We start from the raw sequence: 22,628 nt of genomic DNA, 5'->3' as shown, positions 1-22,628 counted from the left end.
TGGCATCCTGTTTTTTTTTTTTCTCGTTTTACAAGCATTGGCTTCCGTTTTTGTTTTGGATTATTTGTACATAGTACATACACAGTGGTCCCAGGGATCCAATAGAATTCTATGGGATCCCTGGGACCACTGAGGCCATACTATGTACTACCATGTACTAAAGAGTCCAGACAACAACTTCTATACCTCAGCATGTGTGTCCCAATCGACTCAGAATGGCCTGAAACGTGCTCCTAAACATTTTCTGGAACTTTGATTTTTCTTAGTGACACTTCCCTAACGAACTGCTCTCAACTCAAACCCTAATTGGTGGAAAAGTACAAAACCTAATTCTTATTTCTATTCTATTCTAGCCCTATCCCTATACTCTAAGCTTAAACCTAATATTAGATAAAGAAGAACCAAAGTATTGGGAGAAATGATTATAATTGGATTTCTAAAAGGGGAGGGGCTTATACATAAGGATTGGCAAACTAAATTCAGACAGACAGGAGGGTATAAAAGGGAATGACACTGAGACACATCAGTTTGGCACAACACAACAAAGAAACAACATCTACTTACCTGTCCGGGGTGGCTTGCCTGAAGAACTCCTACTCCGGACGAAACGTCACGATGGCCACCTACGGACCAAAAAACAAAAAGCCATATTTAACCAAAATAATGGAAACATATGAAAATTTCGACTCAAACTTAGGACTTTTTAAGACCTTTTTAAGACCAACCTCGCACCTATTCTGGCATACATTTATGAAATAATGCAAAGAAATTCTGTCAGAATAACTAAAAATACCAGCATAACACAGGGAGAAATACGATCACTTCTTTTAATAAACAATACAGTTTGTGTGTGCGCACGCCTGTGTGCAAAAGTATTACAAATGGAGCATACAGCCCTATAAAACTCTGCTGCAATCTCTCAACACTGTAAGAAACAAAACAACTGTGTGAGCAGTGTGTGTGTGCAGATACATTACACAAAAGAACAATGTCTTAACATATTAGACGCAATTATATACAAAACACAATAACTGCAAGGAATGTGTGTGAGTGAGTGAACGTCTGTGTGCGCATGTATTACAATGGAGCTGGAACAGTGTCAACACTGTATTAACAATCAAAACCATAAAAACAACACAAACAACTACAGTGTGAGAAGTGTGTGCATGCACCTGTGTGTGAATGCATTACACAAAAGAACCATTTCTTCACAAACATTTCTAAAAAGAAAAACACACACTCTTTTGGTCAGACATTTCCTACAACATAATTTGTCTTCACTGACCGCCACCGTTTTACAATGTAACTCCAGGTGGTGCACAGCCCAGAGAAGAAAAATGGAGAGACGCCGGATCCAGCAGTTGGGCACCCGAACACCGGGGGGTCTCAACGAGAGGATGGAGGGGCCTGGTTCGTTGCGCAGTTGATGGCCTGAGCCTGGGTCGTGCCTGGAGGGGCAAATGTCAATGTGGTGTAACCGTAAAAACATTGTACCAAATAGTTAAACTTGTTCAAAAAAGGTGAAATTCTCAATAAAACACTGTATCAGCTACTTTGGCATAATCTTACATTTGTGTTGTTTAATAATGAATAAAATCAATGGAACGCCATTGTTCTGAATATTATAATTAATTTGGAGAATTGTGTCTGTCAAGTCAACTTCCTAAAGTGTCAAGGTGGTGTAACCAACATTCAAGGAGCCATTTTGTTAATTTGTGCAAAAAGACCACGTGACAGGAAATTATATCACAGAGAAGGACCCCTGATAAGCCAAACTGCTGCATGACGAGACTAGCAACTCTCTTGGCAATCTTGATAATTTGACATTTTTAGGGTATGGTCAGGTGTGCTTAGGGTTACATGTCAAATGGTATGACCCCAGGAAAACATTTATCATTCATAATAATTGTAAAAATAAATATTTATTTTAAAAAATGTGTTTGAAATCTTCACACCGAGGCCACGTGCTTACATAGGTGTCCATCATAATGCCTGTTAAATTTGAATTTAAATTGAAATGTCAAATGGTGTAACTGGTTACACCGTTTGACATTTGACCTCCTCAAAATTATTCATACCCTTGCTAATTGTTGTGATCTTTTATTTTTGTGATAAAATGACTGCACTTTTTCAAGTTTGTTTATGAATTATATGTGACCAATAAGTGAAATAATGACATCAACACACAATTCAAGAAATTCTTTATTTCAGGGGTATTTTATTCATGGATTCCCAAAAAATGCCATGTTCAAAATTATTCATACCCCCGACAATACTTCAACAAAAATGTGGTTATTTTAAGATGTTACAATGGAATAAATACCATTAACATTGTTGAACAAATTTTAAACACTGATTTAAAAAAAAATTGCATCTTCCCAGAAGAGTATGAATAGAGGAAAAGTGTTCTGGTCATTCTTCATTTCTGGTCATCGTGGTCAAGAAGAAGGAGCTCAGTGAGGACCTACCTCAACGTCTTGTGCGTGCCCACAGTGAAGGAAAGGGTTACAGGGCCATTTCAAAGCAGTATGATGTCCCTGTGGCAACCGTCCAGAGCATAATCAACAAGCACAAGAGCTTCAATACTGTTAAAAACCTCAGCGGGCGTGGCAGGAAGCGTAAGATGTCCCCCAAACTTGCCAGGACAATCTGCCGAGAAGTCAACAACAACCCCCAGACCACAACGAAGGCCCTAATTGAAACGCTTGACCAGGCAGAGACAAAGGTGTTACGGCCCCCACCATTGAGCGAGTCTTGCACAGAGGAGGTCTCCATGGACGTAGGCCTCGGAAGACACTGCTGCTCAGGAAGAAACATCTGGAGGCTCGCCTGTCCTTTGCAAGAGGTCATTTGAAGCAAGATCCCAGCTTTTGGTCAACTATCCTGTGGTCTGATGAGACCAAGTTGGAGTTATTTGGCCATATGGATGCTGAATATGTCTGGAGGAAGAAAGGAGAGGCATTCAAACCGAAGAACACTGTGCCCACAGTCAAGTACGGTGGTGGAAGCATAATGTTATGGGATGCTTCTCTTCCAGTGGCACTGGGAACCTTGTCAAGGTCCAAGGAATCATGAGAAAGGAGGATTACATCAGGATCCTTGATGAAAATGTGAAGGAATCTGCTGAGAAACTCCAGCTTGGCCACAACTGGACATACCAGCAAGACAATGATCCTAAACATACTGCCAAGGTAGTGAAGAAATGGTTCAAGGACAATGAAGTCAACGTCCTAGAATGGCCAAGTCAGAGTCCTGACCTGAATCCCATCGAAAACTTGTGGCATCGCTTGAAGACCAGAGTGAAGGCTAGGAAACCGACCAACCTGACCCATCTTGAGGCTTTCGCAAAGGAAGAGTGGGCAAACATCTCACAGGAGACATGCAGGAAGCTTGTGGACACATACAAGAATCGTCTCGAAGCAGTCATAAAAAACAAAGGCTATGCGATTGACTATTAAAGAAAGACATTGGACTAGGGTATGGATAATTTTGAACATGGCATTTTTTGGGAATCCATGAATAAAACACCCCTGAAATGAAGAATATCTTGAATTGTGTATTGTTGTCATTCTTTCACTTGTTGAAGATTAAAATTTAGATCTGTAAAATTACATTTATTAACTTTCTATTGTTTCATAATTATTGCAATATAATAGAGCCTCTCTTCCCCCTATAGCTGCCATTATCAAGCAAAGACAAAGTGGCTCGTCACAGAGCACGAGTCAGTGCAGATCCTGCTGCAAGGGCCAATTACCTTGCCAAAAGACGTGAAAGGTGGTTTTTACACACACACACACACACACACACACACACACTTGAAATACTGTGAAAGAATACTCCAGTAGCTGAACTTTACAAAACAAAGCAGGAGAAGTTGAGGGAAAAGTGGACAAAGTACCAGCGAGACTGCTGATGTTCTCAACTTAACCCCACAATCTATGGACATGTCAGATGAGCAAATTCAGCATCTCGACAATCCAGAGCATATGCATAATCATCTGGACGATCGTGACTATGAGCAGCCAGTTACAGAGAGGCTGCAAGCATCCTAAACCCCTGCAAGGAAAGGAAAGGAAAGAAAGAACAAATACTATAGCTCAGTGCTGAAAGAGAGGGAAAAGCTGAGGTCTGAACTTCCCAAAGTTAAAAGGGAACTCCCGGCAGCAAAACAAAAGACAAAAAAAGATAGAGGAAACTGTATTGGCAAAAGACAAAAAAGAAAATGGTCAGTGAAAAGAACAAAATGAAAAACCATAAGAGCCTCACAAATGAAAAGAGAGGAAGTGGCCAGCTTTCTCTGTAGGGATGAGAATAGTCGCATGTTATGAGGCAAAATGTATCGCGCTTGGGCAAGTGTTGCTATAATGACATTGAGTTTGAAGGACCTCTGGAGGAGACTGTTCTAACATGGCAGCAGTGGTCCAGAGTAGTCACATCTGAAGAAGGCAAAACCTTTGCTAACTTTGCAAAAGTCACACAAAGTGGAAAGTGTGATGATCTGCTGGCTTTGCTTAACAAGAAGCTAGATTCTCTAGCTAAGCACCAATTCGACTGGCTCTACCAAGTCAAAACACTCAGAGAGCTGAAAGAAACACTACGTGAGGATGAAGTCTGCATTCGTGTAGACTTCTGAGAAATACGGCTGTAAGCTCAAGCAGTGAAATTCAGGCGTTCCGCTTCGGGGGCAGCCGCTAGCAGGTTACAATCCACGCAACTGTGGTGTATACAGCCTTATCATCCTTTTCCTATGCCGCTCTCTCTGCCTCTCCCCGCCATGATGAATGTGCTGTATGAGCTCACATGGAGCCTGTATTGAAGGATGCCATAGGCAAATGTAACACACCCGCCACTCTACATATCATAAGTGATGGACCAGTGACCCAATACAGACACAATAAAAAAATGAGAAAACACAATGCCTTTTCTGAGTGGGTTTCAAAGCGTAACTTGAAATTACAGTGAGAAATCGCATGGGAAAGGAGCTCCTGATGTAGTGGGAGGGGCTGTCAAGCGTACTGCAGACACAGCAGTCCAAAGAGGCACTGACTTGCAGACAGCTGAGGAACTTTACAACTTCCTGAAGGATCAGCCCTCAGGCATCGAGTACTTTTGGATATCCGAGGAAGCCGTTTCCAAATACGACGAATCGGTCCCAACAAATGTCCCGGCCGTAAAAGGTACGCTGAAAATTCGACAAGTGACCTCTGAAGAGCGAGCTGCGATTCAGTGGAGGGAAATTTCATGTTTCAGACCTGATATCTGCAAGTGCTATGATCCAACTGCAGTAGATCTCCGCAACCTGCAATCAGAAGACCTCCCCTCAACATCTACCAACTGTCAGCAGGATCTGAAAGGCAAGTTCATTCTGGTCAGATATGAAAGTAAGCCTTTCGTGGGACAGGTCATCCAGGTGGTGGGTGAAGAAGTAAAAGTGAGCTTCATGCAACAACTGGGTGGGAAGAATGTCTTCACCTGGCCTCATCTACCTGACATCCCTTTTTTATTATGCGCCAGAACCTTTGAACTCATGTAACTCAAAACTCATGACACAGGACTGGAAACATTTCCAAGCACACACACAGCCCTAAACACACTATTCTCCGTCTCTCTCTATCCCTTCCACCACCACCTCACACACACAACTTTTGACATGTTTTTACACTAATTCATCGCAGTCAAAACACGAGTTCACATGATTTTTGGAAGTTTGTTTTTCAAATTAATTCATAAAATAACACAAGTTCACATGATTTTTTGATGTTTGTTTTTTAAATTAATTCATAAAATAACAACTTCACATGATTTTTGGATGTTTAATTTGTAAAAATTAATTAATCTTGTTGATGTTTTTTCTTCATTGAAAATAATTTATAAAAGTTCAGTTGACCTTGTTCACTGTCATGCTTGATTTTTAGTGCCAGTTTCTTCAACAGACAATGGCCTTTGTAGAAGCAACATAGTCAGGTGGTGTAACTGGTTTGTGTCAATTGGTGTCACCAGTATTTTTCATAAAAATTGTATAATATACAGGAACATTCATGAGGAATAAGATGTAATCCTCTACTGCAATGTATTAACGTGTTTTTACAGTTTATACATAATTTGTCAAATATTATTTACAAAACAGTGTTTTCAGCATTTGTCCGGCTCTATATTACTAAAACGCATACAATTTTCATTTAAAATAATCCTAATAAAATCTATTTTCATGTGATATTTTAAAATTAAGTAACTGTTTTCATAAGTACACTTGCAGACATGAAACCAACAAAAATACAAAATATACATTTTAGCAAACCTGATGCAAGCTTTTTAAAAAAATTTAAATTTTTTTTTGAATTGCTCATAATGCAAACCCTTATTTGTCACTGACCCGCCTCTGCCTCCTAATTGTGCTGCTGCCTGTCTCTCAGACTAAAATGTGAAATGCCCCAACGCCTGTGAGAAAAGACCTTTTTTGTTGTTGTCATAACCATTGCTTGACCCCACACATCAAACATCCAAGATCAAAGATGTTTTGGAAAGCAGTATGGTGTGACAATTTGCTCCATCGCACCACTTTGTGCTGCAGGGTCTTTTTTGACCCCAGAGGACAATTATTAAGGATTAATAATTCATTATTAATTATTAAGTAATTTGATTGGACATAATTCAATCAAATGATCTCAAATTTATTTCAATCACAAAGAGCATAGTATCGGACAACCCTCATTATTTTCAGACCATTTGATGAATAAAAAACAATTTTGACAGGAAAAGATTTAACTTGGGGTCAGAACCACAGGACAACACGAGGATTAAGGTAAATATGAATTGTTTTTTTCAACTTTGTAAGGTGTCCTGTTCAAGCCGCACGTGCGTGGTCAACTAGGTGATGTGTGGTGACATCTATGTGTCCGCACTGAGCAGTGGGGGAGGGGCAGGGGTTACAGACACAGCACACAGAGAGAGAGAGAGAAACAGGAGGGAGGAAGACACACGTGTGAGAGAGAGAACAGCCCCTACAGAGACAACACGCTGGAAAGGTGAGAAAATGAGTGACGGCAGGAAACGCAGTAAAATTGAGTGTAGAGTATTAGACTTGCAGGAAGTGATACAATAGGCATAAATCATGAAAATTAATTTTCATAGTGAAACAACATTTTACTTTTTTGTATTTAAAATTAAAAGGTTTTCAAGTAAAATTCCTTCTCAGTTAAGATTGTCTAGCCCTGCCTGAACGAAATGTATTAATTCTTGAGTGTTTGTTGGGGCTATGGAACCCACAATTACCTCTGAAGGGCAATGTGGTTATGAGCAAAATAGAGAACCGTACTCAATTGCACTAAGAAATGTTTGGTTGTTTTTCCATGCGTCTCCCTCGACAATTTTGATGCTCGCAAATGCCAAGCGCATCTCTACTAGAAGGTTGAGATGTGTATATTGCAGTACTTTCAACATCTTAAACCTGAGTATTATGAGTGGCAAGTTATGATAAGCAACTTCACATAGGAATCCATTTTGTGCAACGCTTCTCTGGATTCAGAGGCTTGTAATTCCCAACTAAATCAATTTATTAATACACTTTCTGTTTGAATGTGTAGAAGAGATTGTTCTGAATATTGAATTTGAGAATCTTATCAAAATAGATTTCCATTAATAAATGACGTGGTTTTATTTTGCCATTAAGTGTGGGGGCGGGGGAGGGGCACCCCCTCTCCCTCCCTCAGAGGAGAGGGGCTGTGGGTTGAACTTGACTGTTATTTTAAATCACAACATACAGCTCTCCTGAGTAGAAACATGGATTGTGCTGCAAACAAAAGAAACCACCAACCTAATGGCAAATACCAGGTAATACAAATGTGTAACTTAACTCATATATTCAAATAATATTATCTTTTATTTGCAAGACAACTTGTAAGTTTTAATCACTGGCGGCAGGTGTTCTGATCAATCGAGACTAGCATAAGCTAGAAGCATAAGATAGCAAAGGCAATCTAATGGGTGTATGTGTGCATAACTGTGTGTGTGCGTATGTGTTTTTGATGGAGAAAGAGACAGACTTGGGCCAAGAATTGGTAACACAGATTTACTGTATTTTTCCATATTTACCAGAATTTACTCTAATAATGGAGACAACAGAGCCAGCGCAGTCAGCAATCCAGCCACACTCACAGACACTGGATGAAAAGGTGTGCTTAATATGTGGAAGTGCTCTCCAGGCAGATAAAAATAATCCACACATCAAGAACCCCACCTTGCAAGGACTGAAAACAAGGAAGACACGCGCATGAGAGAGAGAACAGCCCCTACAGAGACAACACGCTGGAAAGGTGAGAAAATGAGTGACGGCAGGAAACGCAGTAAAATTGAGTGTAGAGTATTAGACTTGCAGGAAGTGATACAATAGGCGGAAATCATGAAAATTAATTTTCATAGTGAAATAACATTTTACTTTTTTGTATTTAAAATTAAAAGGTTTTCAAGTAAAATTCCTTTTCAGTTAAGATTGTCTAGCCCTGCCTGAACGAAATGTATTAATTCTTGAGTGTTTGTTGGGGCTATGGAACCCACAATTACCTCTGAAGGGCAATGTGGTTATGAGCAAAATAGAGAACCGTACTCAATTGCACTAAGCAATGTTTGGTTGTTTTCCATGCGTCTCCCTCGACAATTTTAATGCTTGCAAATGCCAAGCGCATCTCTACTAGAAGGTTGAGATGTGTATATTGCAGTACTTCCAACATCCTATTCCTGAGTATTATGAGTGGCAAGTTATGATAAGCAACTTCACATAGGAATCCATTTTGTGCAGCGCTTCTCTGGATTCAGAGGCTTGTAATTCCCAACTAAATCAATTTATTAATACACTTTCTGTTTGAATGTGTAGAAGAGATTGTTCTGAATATTGAATTTGAGAATCTTATCAAAACAGATTTCCATTAATAAATGACGTGGTTTTATTTTGCCATTAAGTGTGGGGGCGGGGGAGGGGCGCCCCCTCTCCCTCCCTCAGAGGAGAGGGGCTGTGGGTTGAACTTGACAGTTATTTTAAATCACAACATACAGCTCTCCTGAGTAGAAACATGGATTGTGCTGCAAACAAAAGAAACCACCAACCTAATGGCAAATACCAGGTAATACAAATGTGTAACTTAACTCATATATTCAAATAATATTATCTTTTATTTGCAAGACAACTTGTAAGTTTTAATCACTGGCAACAGGTGTTCTGATCAAGGCAAACAGACACTAGCATAAGCTACAAGCATAAGATAGCAAAGGCAATCTAATGTGTGTATGTGTGCATAACTGCGTGTGTGCGTATGTGTTTTTGATGGAAAGAGATACAGACTTGGGCCAAGAATTGGTAACACAGATTTACTGTATTTTTCCATATTTACCAGAGTTTACTCTAATAATGGAGTCAACAGAGCCAGCGCAGTCAGCAATCCAGCCACACTCACAGACACTGGATGAAAAGGTGCGCTTCATATGTGGAAGTGCTCTCCAGGCAGATAAAAATAATCCACACATCAAGAACCCCAGGACAACACGAGGATTAAGGTAAATATGAATTGTTTTTTTCAACTTTGTAAGGTGTCCTGTTCAAGCCACACGTGCGTGGTCAACTAGGTGATGTGTGGTGACATCTATGTGTCCGCACTGAGCAGTGGGGGAGGGGCAGGGGTTACAGACACAGCACACAGAGAGAGAGAGAGAAACAGGAGGGAGGAAGACACACGCGTGAGAGAGAGAACAGCCCCTACAGAGACAACACGCTGGAAAGGTGAGAAAATGAGTGACGGCAGGAAACGCAGTAAAATTGAGTGTAGAGTATTAGACTTGCAGGAAGTGATACAATAGGCATAAATCGTGAAAATTAATTTTCATAGTGAAATAACATTTTACTTTTTTGTATTTAAAATTAAAAGGTTTTCAAGTGAAATTCCTTCTCAGTTAAGATTGTCTAGCCCTGCCTGAAAGAAATGTATTAATTCTTGAGTGTTTGTTGGGGCTATGGAACCCACAATTACCTCTGAAGGGCAATGTGGTTATGAGCAAAATAGAGAACCGTACTCAATTGCACTAAGCAATGTTTGGTTGTTTTCCATGCGTCTCCCTCGACAATTTTAATGCTCGCAAATGCCAAGCGCATCTCTACTAGAAGGTTGAGATGTGTATATTGCAGTACTTTCAACATCCTAAACCTGAGTATTATGAGTGGCAAGTTATGATAAGCAACTTCACATAGGAATCCATTTTGTGCAGCGCTTCTCTGGATTCAGAGGCTTGTAATTCCCAACTACATCAATATATTAATACACTTTCTGTTTGAATGTGTAGAAGAGATTGTTCTGAATGTTGAATTTGAGAATCTTATCAAAACAGATTTCCATTAATAAATGACGTGGTTTTATTTTTCCTTTAAGTGTGGGGGCGGGGGAGGGGCGCCCCCTCTCCCTCCCTCAGAGGAGAGGGGCTGTGGGTTGAACTTGACTGTTATTTTAAATCACAACATACAGCTCTCCTGAGTAGAAACATGGATTGTGCTGCAAACAAAAGAAACCACCAACCTAATGGCAAATACCAGGTAATACAAATGTGTAACTTAACTCATATATTTAAATAATATTATCTTTTATCTATTATCTGTCCTTCAAGGTTAAGGTTTCATATCACAGATCGTGCAGGGCCAATTATTCCAGTCCTAACAACTGTAATCAAGATCTTTTTGCTTATGATGCCAAGTATCACAGAAGCTGCCTTGGACACTATATTTCAGAGAGAAACATTTCAGCAGCCAGACATAAATATCTGTCTGAAAAAAAGTTAAGTGAATATGAAGAAGCTTTCACTAAACTAATTGAAGAAATAACTAGCAAAGTTTTTTCTGAGAATATGACTGTCACAACACTGAATGCTGTCACCGAGAGCTATGTTTCAAAACTGAGTGCAGCTGCAGGACCAAGCATGTATAAATCATGGAAACTCAAAGAGAAATTGATCCAGCATTACGGAGATGAACTGATTTTCATTGAACGTCCTGGAAAATCAGATCTTATCTGTTCTAGTGCCGTCGCTGTTGCTCACGCAATGAGAGGAGCTTCCATACTAAGAGAAAAACTAACAGAGGACAAGGAGCCAATGCCTCAACTGAGAACAGAGACTCTCACTGACAATCAAATCCTACACAAGGCTGCAGGTATCCTAAGGAGAAGTATGGAAGAGGTTAGGCATGAGCCTCAGTTCTACCCAGGTGGTGACACGCTTTCCCTTCTCCAGTGCAGTAAATATGTACCAGCAGAAGTGTATGATTTTGTTAACTGGTGCATTACTTCTGATGCCTTCAGAAAACTGCAGACCTGTAATGATGACCCAGCCATAAAGAAAAATCTACGTGTGATATCTTTTTGCCATGGTGTAATTGCACAGTGCTGCGGCCTGCCGCGTATTCGTCACCAACATCAGATATTTATAAAAAGCAATAAAATCAGGCAACTACAAGGTCAACTACATTCCTGAGGACCCCATTTTCAAACCTTCAGCTCTACTGCATGCTTCAAGATCACTCAAGCTCCTATAAGTTTACCATTTTCCCTTAAACTTGTTTGTACAGATACTCTAGAGAGATGAAAGCTATGAAAAATAAACTTCAAGAGGTAACAAGGGATAGGAACAGAATGAAAAACCATTGGGTACAAGAACAAACTTGGAATAAAAAAATACAAGAATCACCCTGAAAAAAAACAGAGCAGCTGCTGCGGGGAAGCCAACTCAAAAACCCCTCCATCAAGAAAATTCAGCTGTTCCACAATGCACTCATTCATAAAGTCTGCCCACAAAAACAAGAACTTGACGCTGTCAGGCAAGGTTCTGAAAAAATATTGGCTACTTCACCAGACAAGGCAATTTGGCGTAACGTGTAACACACTGCGGAAGAGGAGGCCTACTGACAAAAAACCTACATACATTCAAGCAATTACTCAGAAGTAAGACTGCATGATATTGGAAAAAACTGACATTGCGATTTATTTATTTTTTGAGATATATATTGTGATATTAAAAAATAGAAGAATTTTCACCAGATGACTTGAATAGCCTTATTTGGAAAGAATTTGGTTGATTCACCATGACACCATTGTATTCATATAATACCCTTCTATTAATCCAAGCTTAGGTCAATGATCGAATGTCATACTCTTAAATAGAGGGGGGGTTCATCTATAATTGCAGCTGTTTTTTGAATTTCTTTTGAAATACGTGCTTTTATTTTTTAATGAGACAAACCGGAAGTGGTATCTGTTAGCTCCGTAAGCTTCACGCAGAGACTGAAGAGCACCTGTAGCGGTGGTGTTACCTTGTTAGTTCGGTTTTCTTTTTTATCACTCCTTGCTTCTTGGTGTTTGCTACAGCTGTGTGCGTGTGGTTTTATGAGAAGTTTATGTTGAAGAAACATATGTTTGGACTGTGAAGATTGCCTCTGGGGGATGACCCTGCCGTTGGTTGAGAAGCAGGCTGAAGTGGTCAGAATTTACCCTATGTATTCTTTATCAGTATTAGCTACAGTGTTAAGCAATGCTATTTCTGTAATGATTGCAATAGCTGATGTTGTCTTTTATTTTGTTTACCTGAACTTTGGTTCTACAGTGTTAATTAACATCTGTGAAAGAAACTGGAGTCTAGCATCCAATCAATGGGCTGCATATCATCTGTTCATCTAATCAAAATAGAGCATTAGGGATGGAAGTCTCTTTAGCCAGCCTGTTGTGCAGTGCATCATAGGTAGAATAAGATGATGCACAGAAGAGAAAAAAAATTGCAACAGTGACACTTTTGACACTGAAGTGGACTTAGCTTTTAAGCTAGAGATTTTAATGAATCCGTTGACACCAAATACACCATGCTGGCTTACTGGGAAAGGGGTGAAACGTTGCTCCAAAGTTGAAATGTTTTAGCACAAGTGAACTTTGAAGGGGGGACTTTTAATATCGCATGTCATGCGATGTGACTATCTCGCACGCGCACATCGCGATGGCGATGTTCAAACAATATAGCGCTACTCAGAAGGTTCAGGATTTCTACCATAATGCAGCACGAATGACAACTGACATACAGGACACAATCACGCGCAAGAAAATAAAGCATCAGAGAATGATTCTGACTAATACAGTATTGAACCTCCACAAGAAGTTCACCAAGAAGGAACCAAGAGTGAAGCTCAGTTATTCATCCTTCTGTGCCTTACGTCCATTCTATGTCACAGCACCTAGACCGTCGGATCGTAAGACACGCCAAGTACCGTGAGAATGCTAAGCTGATGCTTGAAGTCTGAAGAGAAATGGTGTCGTCGAGCCTATCAAACTGGAGGATAGTTTTGAACTTGTCTGCTGTTCACAGACAAGCGAGGCATGTCTTCTGCGCTCCTGCACCTGGTGTCTCCACAAACATACACTTCCCACACCACAGCAAGACCAGACCAATGTTGAATGCCAGCAATGGGAACGAGTTCAGGATCAACACAAGACTTGTTGGGAGAGCTTCTCCTACGATATGAAGACAAACTGAAGACAGAAACAACAACACACGTGTGCTCATTTCAGAACCAGACCAGAGAGTACAGCAGCATGATCGAGAAGTGCAATGATAGCACAGCAAGTGTGCGTGTTGACTTTTCTGAGGCGTGGAAATGCAAGTATACTTCTGAGGTGCAGTCATGCCATTTTGGTCAGAATCTCCCACAGCTCAACCTGCACACCGGCATGTACTATACAAAAGAACAGAAGACAGGCTTTTGCACAGTATCAGAATTCAAGCGACAAGATGCGTCTGCCATTTGGACTCACTTGGAACCAGTCCTGACAGATATTCGTTTAAAGTTTCCAAAAGTTGATACTATTCACTTTTGGTCAGATGGCCCCAGCAAGCAATACAAGAACAAGAAGAACTTTTCTCTCCTCTGCAGTGTCCCTCCAACTCTAAGTTTCAAGAGAACAACCTGGGAGATATACAACCTGTCTGCTGAAGTCATGGAGTCACCACATACTTCCCAATAAAGCTAAATGAGTGGTGGAGTGATGTAAAACAGTCAGGGAATACTCACAGGAGTTCACGAATTATCATTATTATTATTTTTGTGCCAGATGTGTTTTGTGGCATTTACACAGAATGCTTTCTTTAATTTGAAACATTTCAGTTTATGGAAAAGAGACTGTAAGACGTAGTTATTCATTTATCTGTTCTTCACGTCTAGTTTACAGAAGAATATGATCTATATTATTTTATGAGTGGGGGGCACTACATGACAGTTAAATATGAGGTCAGTGATGAATTCTATCTATCTCTTTTTTTTTTACTTATGATGATTATTAAGGGGTACTTTTATTAATGATAGCCTATTGCTAATTGAACATGTTTCTTATTGAATGTTTGCCACATTGCTCACAATTGTTATTTGTTATCTGTTCTTCACTTCCAATATACAGTTTACAGAAGAATATAATGTATTATTTTATGAGTAGGGGACACTACATGACAGTTGAAGATGATGTCAGTGATGCATTTTACATTATTCCTACTCGTAATTACTTTATTTTTTACTATGATGATTTGATATTTGATGGTATGTAAGTAAACGTTGTATGATGTTAGATCTTTTAAAAGGAGCACACGTGAAACAGTATAAAAAATGAACAAAAGTGAATATTCGACATTTAACAGCATATGTTTACTAACGATGCCAGATAATGATTTAAAAACTCTAAATACATATTAGACCAAATGAATTAAAATGTATTTGCTTTTTATCATGTCTGCGGTGTGGACAAAAACAAAGTAATAACTGGAAGAACGCCTATTTTATGAAGAAAATACAAAATGAGGAGGTTGCACCGATACATTGCTCAACAGCCAAGACCTTGGTCTATAATGATATACCTTCAGATTTTGTTATTTAACTAACTTTTTATTTTCCAAATTAAAACCCGTTTTATTCAAATTCCCAAGAATCAGTGAAAGCCACTGGACCAGTTCTAGGTTCTGATGGAGTGGGGCGACAGATTAAAATTAAACCAGAGACCAGGTTCTTTAAAATTAAAGCCTGTACTTTACTTAAAGTAAACAAGAACAATAAACACAACAGTGTTCAGACAGTGTCTATCGTATCCTGCAGGTATGGGTTGGTATTCGCTTTCCCTTTTTCAGGTTTCTTTTCCTGAATAAGAAATATTCTTCCTTAATAATTCATCCAGGTAGGATGATTTAAATTATGTTAGACCGGTCTGTGACCAACTATCTCAATTTATGGTAATAGGTTGCACCTATTTTGGTTTCGTTATTTTTCTATTAATTCCATAAGTAGAAAAACCTTTTCACTATTTAAAAGCATCTAAATCCAAATAAAGTAAAACAATATTACACCTTAAATCACAATATTGACAATTATGAAACAGAATGTAAACTTGTAACACTTCAGTTCAAGTTCAGTGAAATATCTCCAACACTCCTACCTCTCTGGCAGCGAGTTTACCAGTAATCCATCTGGCAAATCCTCATTGAAGCGATGAATATGAAGGTGAAGATGAAGATGTCTTTTAGGGACCAAGTCTGTGGGTTTGGCTCGCGATCTTGTGTCCCACGGTCGCGTGCGTAGGCTATGTGTTGTCTCCCGCGCCGAGGAAGAGTGTCTCTCTCTGGTTTAGCTAAGGCGATTACCTCTTTGCTAGCGACCAGTCACTCATTCAAGTGCAAACAGTACAACGAAGCATCAATAAAACGAGCTGAAACTCACCAAAACCGCTGTGGCTTATTCAAACATGGTCCTCATGAAACACCAAGTACATGGGTATTATTTTCCAGGCGTTAAACCAACTGTCTCTGTAACTATTTCACTGTTAATTTCTCTGCTTCTCTCCCCTCCCCCCTCGCTCTCGGCTCTGCTCAGCTGAGCTGAGCGCTATGCGTAAACACGGGCAAGTGTCTTAAAGGGGAAGCGTCATCACATTTCTTAAAGGCATGTTTTAAATCATTTCCATGCAATTATTGCCAAATCTGTGTTAACTGGCTCTTAATGAAACGTATGCATTTAATCCAAAAACATACTTATGCTTCTAATTCTTTGTCATTTCCACATATTAATCCTGTGCTAACTCAACAAACCATACAAACTGAGGTAGAAACTATTCAAGAGGGTTGAGTTACTCCCTGCCTTGTAGGCTACACTATTTATTAATAGAAAAATTAAAGCTCAATTTCAACAAACCAAACTGATGAACTGAAGTGACTGACAGTAAATCACACACTGTTCACTTAATTTAAATTCCCACAGAAGACAATAATTTTCACAGAACTATATCAGGTTGCAGTGTCTCATGCAGCATTTTAAGCGGGGTTACCCATTGTTTATTTTACTCCTGAAACCTGGCATCTTTTAGCTTTCGCAAGTGCATCGATATCAGGTGTCACATCCTGACTGGCAGCCAATTTCAGGATGTTATTCAAGTGCTTGTGCGTGAGCCTTGAGCGCAGCTTTGTTTTATTGATGCTCATTACAGAGAAAACTTGCTCACAAAGACATGTGGTTCCAAACATGCTCAACACTTTTGCAGCAAGGGCTGTCGAGTTGGGGTGACCTGGCAAGAGATACTGATAAAATATGTCCAAGCCAGCTGTGGCAAATTAGCCCTTCAAATCTGAGTCACGAAAATGTGAAATTAACACCTTCATGACGTTAACACGTAAACACGTTTGACACCCCTGTTCTAAATCTAAAGGGAAATTTTGACACATTCGAGATTCTCCTCTGAAAATTGTGACACCACACACAATACAGTGAAATTCTATGAAATCAGAATTATTGCTTCAGTAATATTTGGCCGATGTATGTATATGTATATATTTATGTAGCGCTTTTGTTTCTATTCTGTCTACCAGTTACTACTTAGTTATTGTAGCCTACAACAGAGTTAGGAAGTCCCTATAACAGATATATTCCTGTGTTGCAGAAGAACCTCAGCGATATTGATGAAAAATGATGGGCTCTGACTGCCATTGTTTTACATACATTCAAACTTAAACTTACACGGGGTCAAACTAGCAGTAGCAGCTACAGGTAAACAAGCCGGCTGTCGGGGGTGCGCGCGCAGCTCAGAGATGACATCTTCCAGGTCGGAGGTAGTGGGTCAACCTACAGACCGCGGATGTTGATAACAGACAGAGGGGAATAGCACTAGTAACAAAATATTGGTGAAATGAACTAGTTTTGTGGCAGATAATGCTCATAGAGGCTGCGCTTCAGTGCCCCGAACACTCCAGTCCAGTCCGGTCCAGGTTGTAAAAAAACTGTAGTTCCCCTTTAAGTAGTTTCTGTGCTTACAATAATGTTTGTGTCTTAATTGAGAAAAATAACTTTTTCTCTGATCTAAAACAGAGCTCTGAGCTGATCTCCTCTGAAGATAAGGGGTCAGGTGATTGGCAGCCCCAAAAGAATGGAACAGAAGAAGAGGATTCTGAAGAGGAGGAGGAGGAAGAGGAGGCCAGTGTGAAGCGAAGGCTTCCCCAGCTGCGAAAGAAAAGGCCTGCACCCACACCCAGGAACAGTCCGGTGAGAGCTCCAATTTAATAAAGTTGGAATTTCTCTAATCCACCCAGTCATGGCCCATAGCCATGACAATAGCATTTCATGATGATGATATGATAACAACATAAACATTTCATTTTTAAGTATGATAACTAACAACAGCAGAGCTAGGGAGAGGAAGTGTTGGTAAACCTAAATTTGGTTGAAAAAATTTCCACATTGAAGCCACTGATACATAGAAACTTGGCATTCACTATTTTGTGTTTCTGATAATATGGGGTTTTCTGTCTGTAGGAGATGACAAAAAAGGCAAAGATGGCTGCACAAGTCCCTCCCCGGGTAGCTGTACTTGTATTAGACAATCTGGCTCTATTGACGCCTTTAAATCTAAACTCAAAACTCACTTTTTTGACTTAGGCTTTAATTAGTCCTTGACATCGACTGCTAGCTTCCTCGGTGGGTCGGTCTCAGTCTCAATGAGTAATCTATAGTATTAGATTCCACATTGTCCTGAAACAAGCTATTGTTTTGAAGAAAGTTGCATAACTGACAGGGGAGGTTAGAAATGGGTCTACAGTTCGCCAATACACCTGAATCTAGAGTAGGCTTTTTAAGAAGAGGTTTAACTACAGCTAATTTAAATGACTGAGGTACATAACCTGTAACTAGAGACAGTTTGATCACGTCTAAGAAAGAATCAGAATCAGAATCCTTTATTAAGAACTTCTTTAAGCAGACTGGTTGGGACGGGGTCTAGGAGACAAGTCGATGGTTTTGACAAAGAGATCGTTGAGGTTAATTGTTGAAGCTTGATTGGAGAAAAACTGTCCAGGTATACAGCAGGTTTTACAGCTGAGTTTAAAGTTCCTGTGCACTTGACACTAACAAATCTGAAGATCAGTATTGGTGTATTTTACTTGAGAACCTGTTAGTGTTTATTTTTGATTTTTTTTCTCTCAGATGAATTGGGCAGGGTGCCTGAGGAGAAGAGGACATCATGGAGACAAAGAAGTCAAAGTGGAGAGAGGGCATCCAAGGAGAAAAGGAACAGTTGGAGAAGAAGCGGGATGTCCGAGGAGAAGAGGATGACATGGAGACAAAGAAGTCAAAATGGGTTTTAACAACAGTTAAACAGTCAATGGGTTAAACAGTCAATGGGTTTTAACAAATAAGGTGCGAGTGACTTTGGAATCTTACTATAAGCATGTACTTTTACAAGTTACAATATATCTGACGAGAAAAAAAGGCAATTACACTGATTTACCGTGTGCTCCCGAATTAGAAGTCCATCTTCCTTACCAAGGTAGAGGCAAAGAGCCTTGAGAACTGCTGCCTTTTTGAGATTAACATCACTTGTAGCCTGTGTGAAGAGATTCCACCGATTAAAACATTCAGAAACACATAAATAACTGCAAAGAAATTTTCCAATATCCAACCTGTGGTAACCTACAAACATTGACTTCCAATCAGCTTTGTCAAGTTTGATCTATATAGCTCAAAAATATGTCAAACATACTGTAAAAGGTCATCCTTTTTTAATTACAAAATAGCTGAAGCGTGGCCTAGTTTTTATTTTTTTTAAAGTGAGGTATGAATATGTTTTAACTCCTGTTTATTAAGGGATATACAGTACAACCAACATCTACAGCCCGATCTTTTTATCACCACCTAAGAAAACAGGATTGAACTGGCACCTGTCTGATCACATGGCTGCATCTCTCGCCCATATGGTATTATTGCCTTAAAAAGACAATATTTCTTTAGAAATTATTTTTGCACCTTGCAAATAATCCAGGCTGTTACTGATGATGCAAACTGGGGCTTCATATGGACAATACAATTACACAGTGATTGCAATTAACATTGTATATTTAATATGCTGTTCTGTTTTAAGGGTGACTTTAACATCTGTCTATTTTCTGGCCAGAAACATCTCCCTTCTTCTGGAAAACAGATGTCAACTGGGGTAAAAGATTGTCCAACTGTACCATGAAGTTTGTCTCAAGTGGAAGTGTTGTAATCTGCTGGAATTAGGCATTTATCTGTTAGAAGTTAGAAGAGTAGCTTGCCATAGAGTTCTTCTGCCCCCAAGTGGCCAAAATAAAGAACTGCTTCCTCTACAGGAGATTTTTCTCTCTCCAAATGTTGGTTGTTTTACCGTATCAGACTTTAAATTTTAACAGGTGCACACTGAAATTGCACAATAAGAAGAGAGGAAAAGGCAAGCATGTATTTACCTCATCAGTATGAAAGAATGCAGACCATCTGGCTTTAAACTCTCTGGCTGCTGGGTTTTGCTTCACCACCTCACTGTTTCTTTGTCTGACATCATTCAAAAGTTCAACTCTCACATTTTCAAGACTTTCATCTGTGAGGGTGTGATGGACAATTTAATTTTAATTTTAATTTTAATTTTAATGAAACGCTACAGATTGGATGGTGCAGGAATCATGTTTGTGATTGCACTTACATCTCCAACCCAACGCCACAATGCAATACCACCCAAAATGAAAGCCAACCAACGCTGCTTCTTATAGGCCAGTCAGCAATCACAGACATTACCCTCGTTAATACCAAATTGAGTTGAAATGTTGAAAGTGCAAAAATTACCAGCATGGCAATTAATAGAAGCAAATAAATATAAGAATACTGTGCAAGTGGGCCTAAGTTTTCACACATTTTGTAGGATAATTTTAAAGTATAGCTTACTATTCATTTAACAGATATTTTCTTTTATGTGAAATAATATTTACAATTACACAGTCTTCAAAAGATTAGATTCTATGATTAAGTTTATCGATTTGAGGGTCCATCCTTTGCCCATTATCACCAAAAGTATATTTTTTATCTAGCTTTTAGGATCAACCAATCACAGCTTTTGTAATGATGACTCATACCTAGCAACGGGGTCAACCACACCTCCTCACTAAGATAGGAGTTTCTGTCCATTCCTTGCTCAGCATTGTCTGAGAATAATCTGGAATCACTCCTAAGCTAAGACTCCTTGCTAGGAATTTTTAGGTTAAGTTAGGAGCTCTCTGAGAGGATTCTCAGAATCTTTAGGAATATGGGCCCAGGTAAATATTTGTACTTAGATCTGTATCAAGACAACACAATATCAACTTCACGGTTGACCTTTCCTCCAATACAGTAATGATGACATTAGTGTTCTGTTATTTTGTCACTTTTTGAATTAAATTCTTGAGAATTTGGATAAAACTGGTTTAAACTTTGAAAAAAAACCCAAGAAGAAATCTATACTCATGTTTATAGAACAATTTCTCAACAATTAAGTACAGTAATGTAAGTAAAGTTTTATGTCATTTGTTCATAAAATATGTGTTTTTCCTGTCATAACTTAGTTTTTGTCAACACCGTTAGACACAATAGAAAATTAATCATTTCTATTTGTTTGGTCTGCTATAGATTTAACCCTTGTGTCTTCACACATGTTAAATGTTGAATATTCCTTTTTATTCAATTTTTATGCTGTGTCACATGTGCTCTTTGAAAACTCTTATGTCACAAAAGTCTTATCATTTGCATTTAATACAAAGAATAAAAGTTCTGGACATAAAAGAACACATTATTTCATTTAAAGAAACAACTACATTAATAATTTGGCTGTTTTAGAGAAACAGTTTGAAAGTATTCAAAAACACATACAAAATACTAAAGATTTTCTCCACTCAAATACATTTAACTTTGCTCATCCACTTAATTAAACAATTTGGTACAACAAATAACTTATCATGTAAATTTTACTTTCTCTCACCACTGTCAGACAGAGAAAATGATGGTGTTGACAAAAACAACAAACCTATAGGAACTTTTTTGACCTTTTTATTTTAGCAGATGTGAAGAGTTGTAGGGGGGTCGTCAGGAATATAGCTGACTATGTATTTGTCTGATTTTACTGCTAAATTATAAATGGCTTTTTCCTGTGACGCTAGTTTGGATGCCTCTTTCCTTTTATTTTATTCCAGGCTGTTAAGGACAAACGCCTAAAGACATATTCGCCATAACAAACCCCTGCTTATGGTAAATATACCATATTTCAATATATTTCCATTGCACAGTCGTGTAGATGTCAGAGTTAGATGTTAATTACTATCTGATATTATTTTGCTTCTGGATTCTTTCTCTTCAGAAAAATTGGTCAGAGATTATCAAGGCCACGTTGCAGGTGCCAACCCCACAAAGAAAATGCTGGAGAACGCTAAACAGCGTGCAATGCACATCATTCAGTTTTTGCGGTTCATGGCCAACTCAAAAATCCCAAATGTGGATTTACTCTTTCTGAAGAATTATGGAAGAGTTTGAGAGTAAGACTACACACTTTTTAAAGATTTATCTCTTGGAATTAATGTGTAATTAAAATAAAAGACATGAACTTGAAAAAAATGTTCACCAAGGTTTGTGGCTGAACTCAAAGGGCATGGATTCAAACCGAAAACACAGAAAATTTACCTCACTGATGTGAGGTGAGGTGTGATTGGATAAAAGTCTACAGTAACTGAAGGAACTTACAGCACCATGAGTGAGGAGGACTTTGCTGTCCTTCAAGACAGTATTGAGGGCAAAATAGCTCCCCTGGAAGTCAAAAGATGTCATGATCATGATAATGATATATAGGAAACATTAAGGATAGATGAAAAAAGACTTGACTTTATTGATCCCTTTGAGATGACTTCCTCAGGAAAATTGAATTTCCAGCTGCTTACAAAGTAAGGAAGCAGCACACAAGGCAGTTTGCAAACAACAACAACAACTACTCGCAAACGGGTGTATAAATATATATATACATATAAAAATAAGAAAAAAAAATGAACAATAAACTCTTAGCTAAAAATAAACAATAAACAATAAATTCTTGGTTAAAAATAGAAAGCAGAGATAAGAAGAAAATGAAAATAAATATAGAGGACTGTATATGGCATTGTGTTATTGTACAGTGGATAAATACAAGATACAGTTCAGTCACCAAACACGCTTAATTTTGTGGATTGTTACTCTTCATCTTGTGCCCTGATCAGGTTAATTAATAAGAAAGACAGATGATAAAGCTAAG

The 22,628-nt window shown here is 38.9% G+C and overlaps 1 long non-coding RNA gene across 1 annotated transcript; it reads right to left on the bottom strand.

Annotated features, from left to right (window-relative positions):
• Positions 1-347: 347 nt before the first annotated feature.
• On the bottom strand, positions 348-15,905 carry LOC311253762. The gene is made up of 3 exons (XR_014621871.1): positions 15,489-15,905; positions 1,286-1,448; positions 348-623 (listed from the first exon to the last, which is right to left on the bottom strand). It is a non-coding gene; the product is annotated as an uncharacterized lncRNA (long non-coding RNA).
• Between the last annotated feature and the right edge of the window lie 6,723 nt (positions 15,906-22,628).

This window comes from Pagrus pagrus, assembly GCF_965226575.1.
Source record: "Pagrus pagrus genome assembly, contig: HAP1_SCAFFOLD_42, whole genome shotgun sequence".
NCBI lineage: Eukaryota > Metazoa > Chordata > Actinopteri > Spariformes > Sparidae > Pagrus > Pagrus pagrus.
Note: the sequence above shows the minus strand (reverse complement) of the source record. Positions and strands in the feature narration are given on the sequence as shown.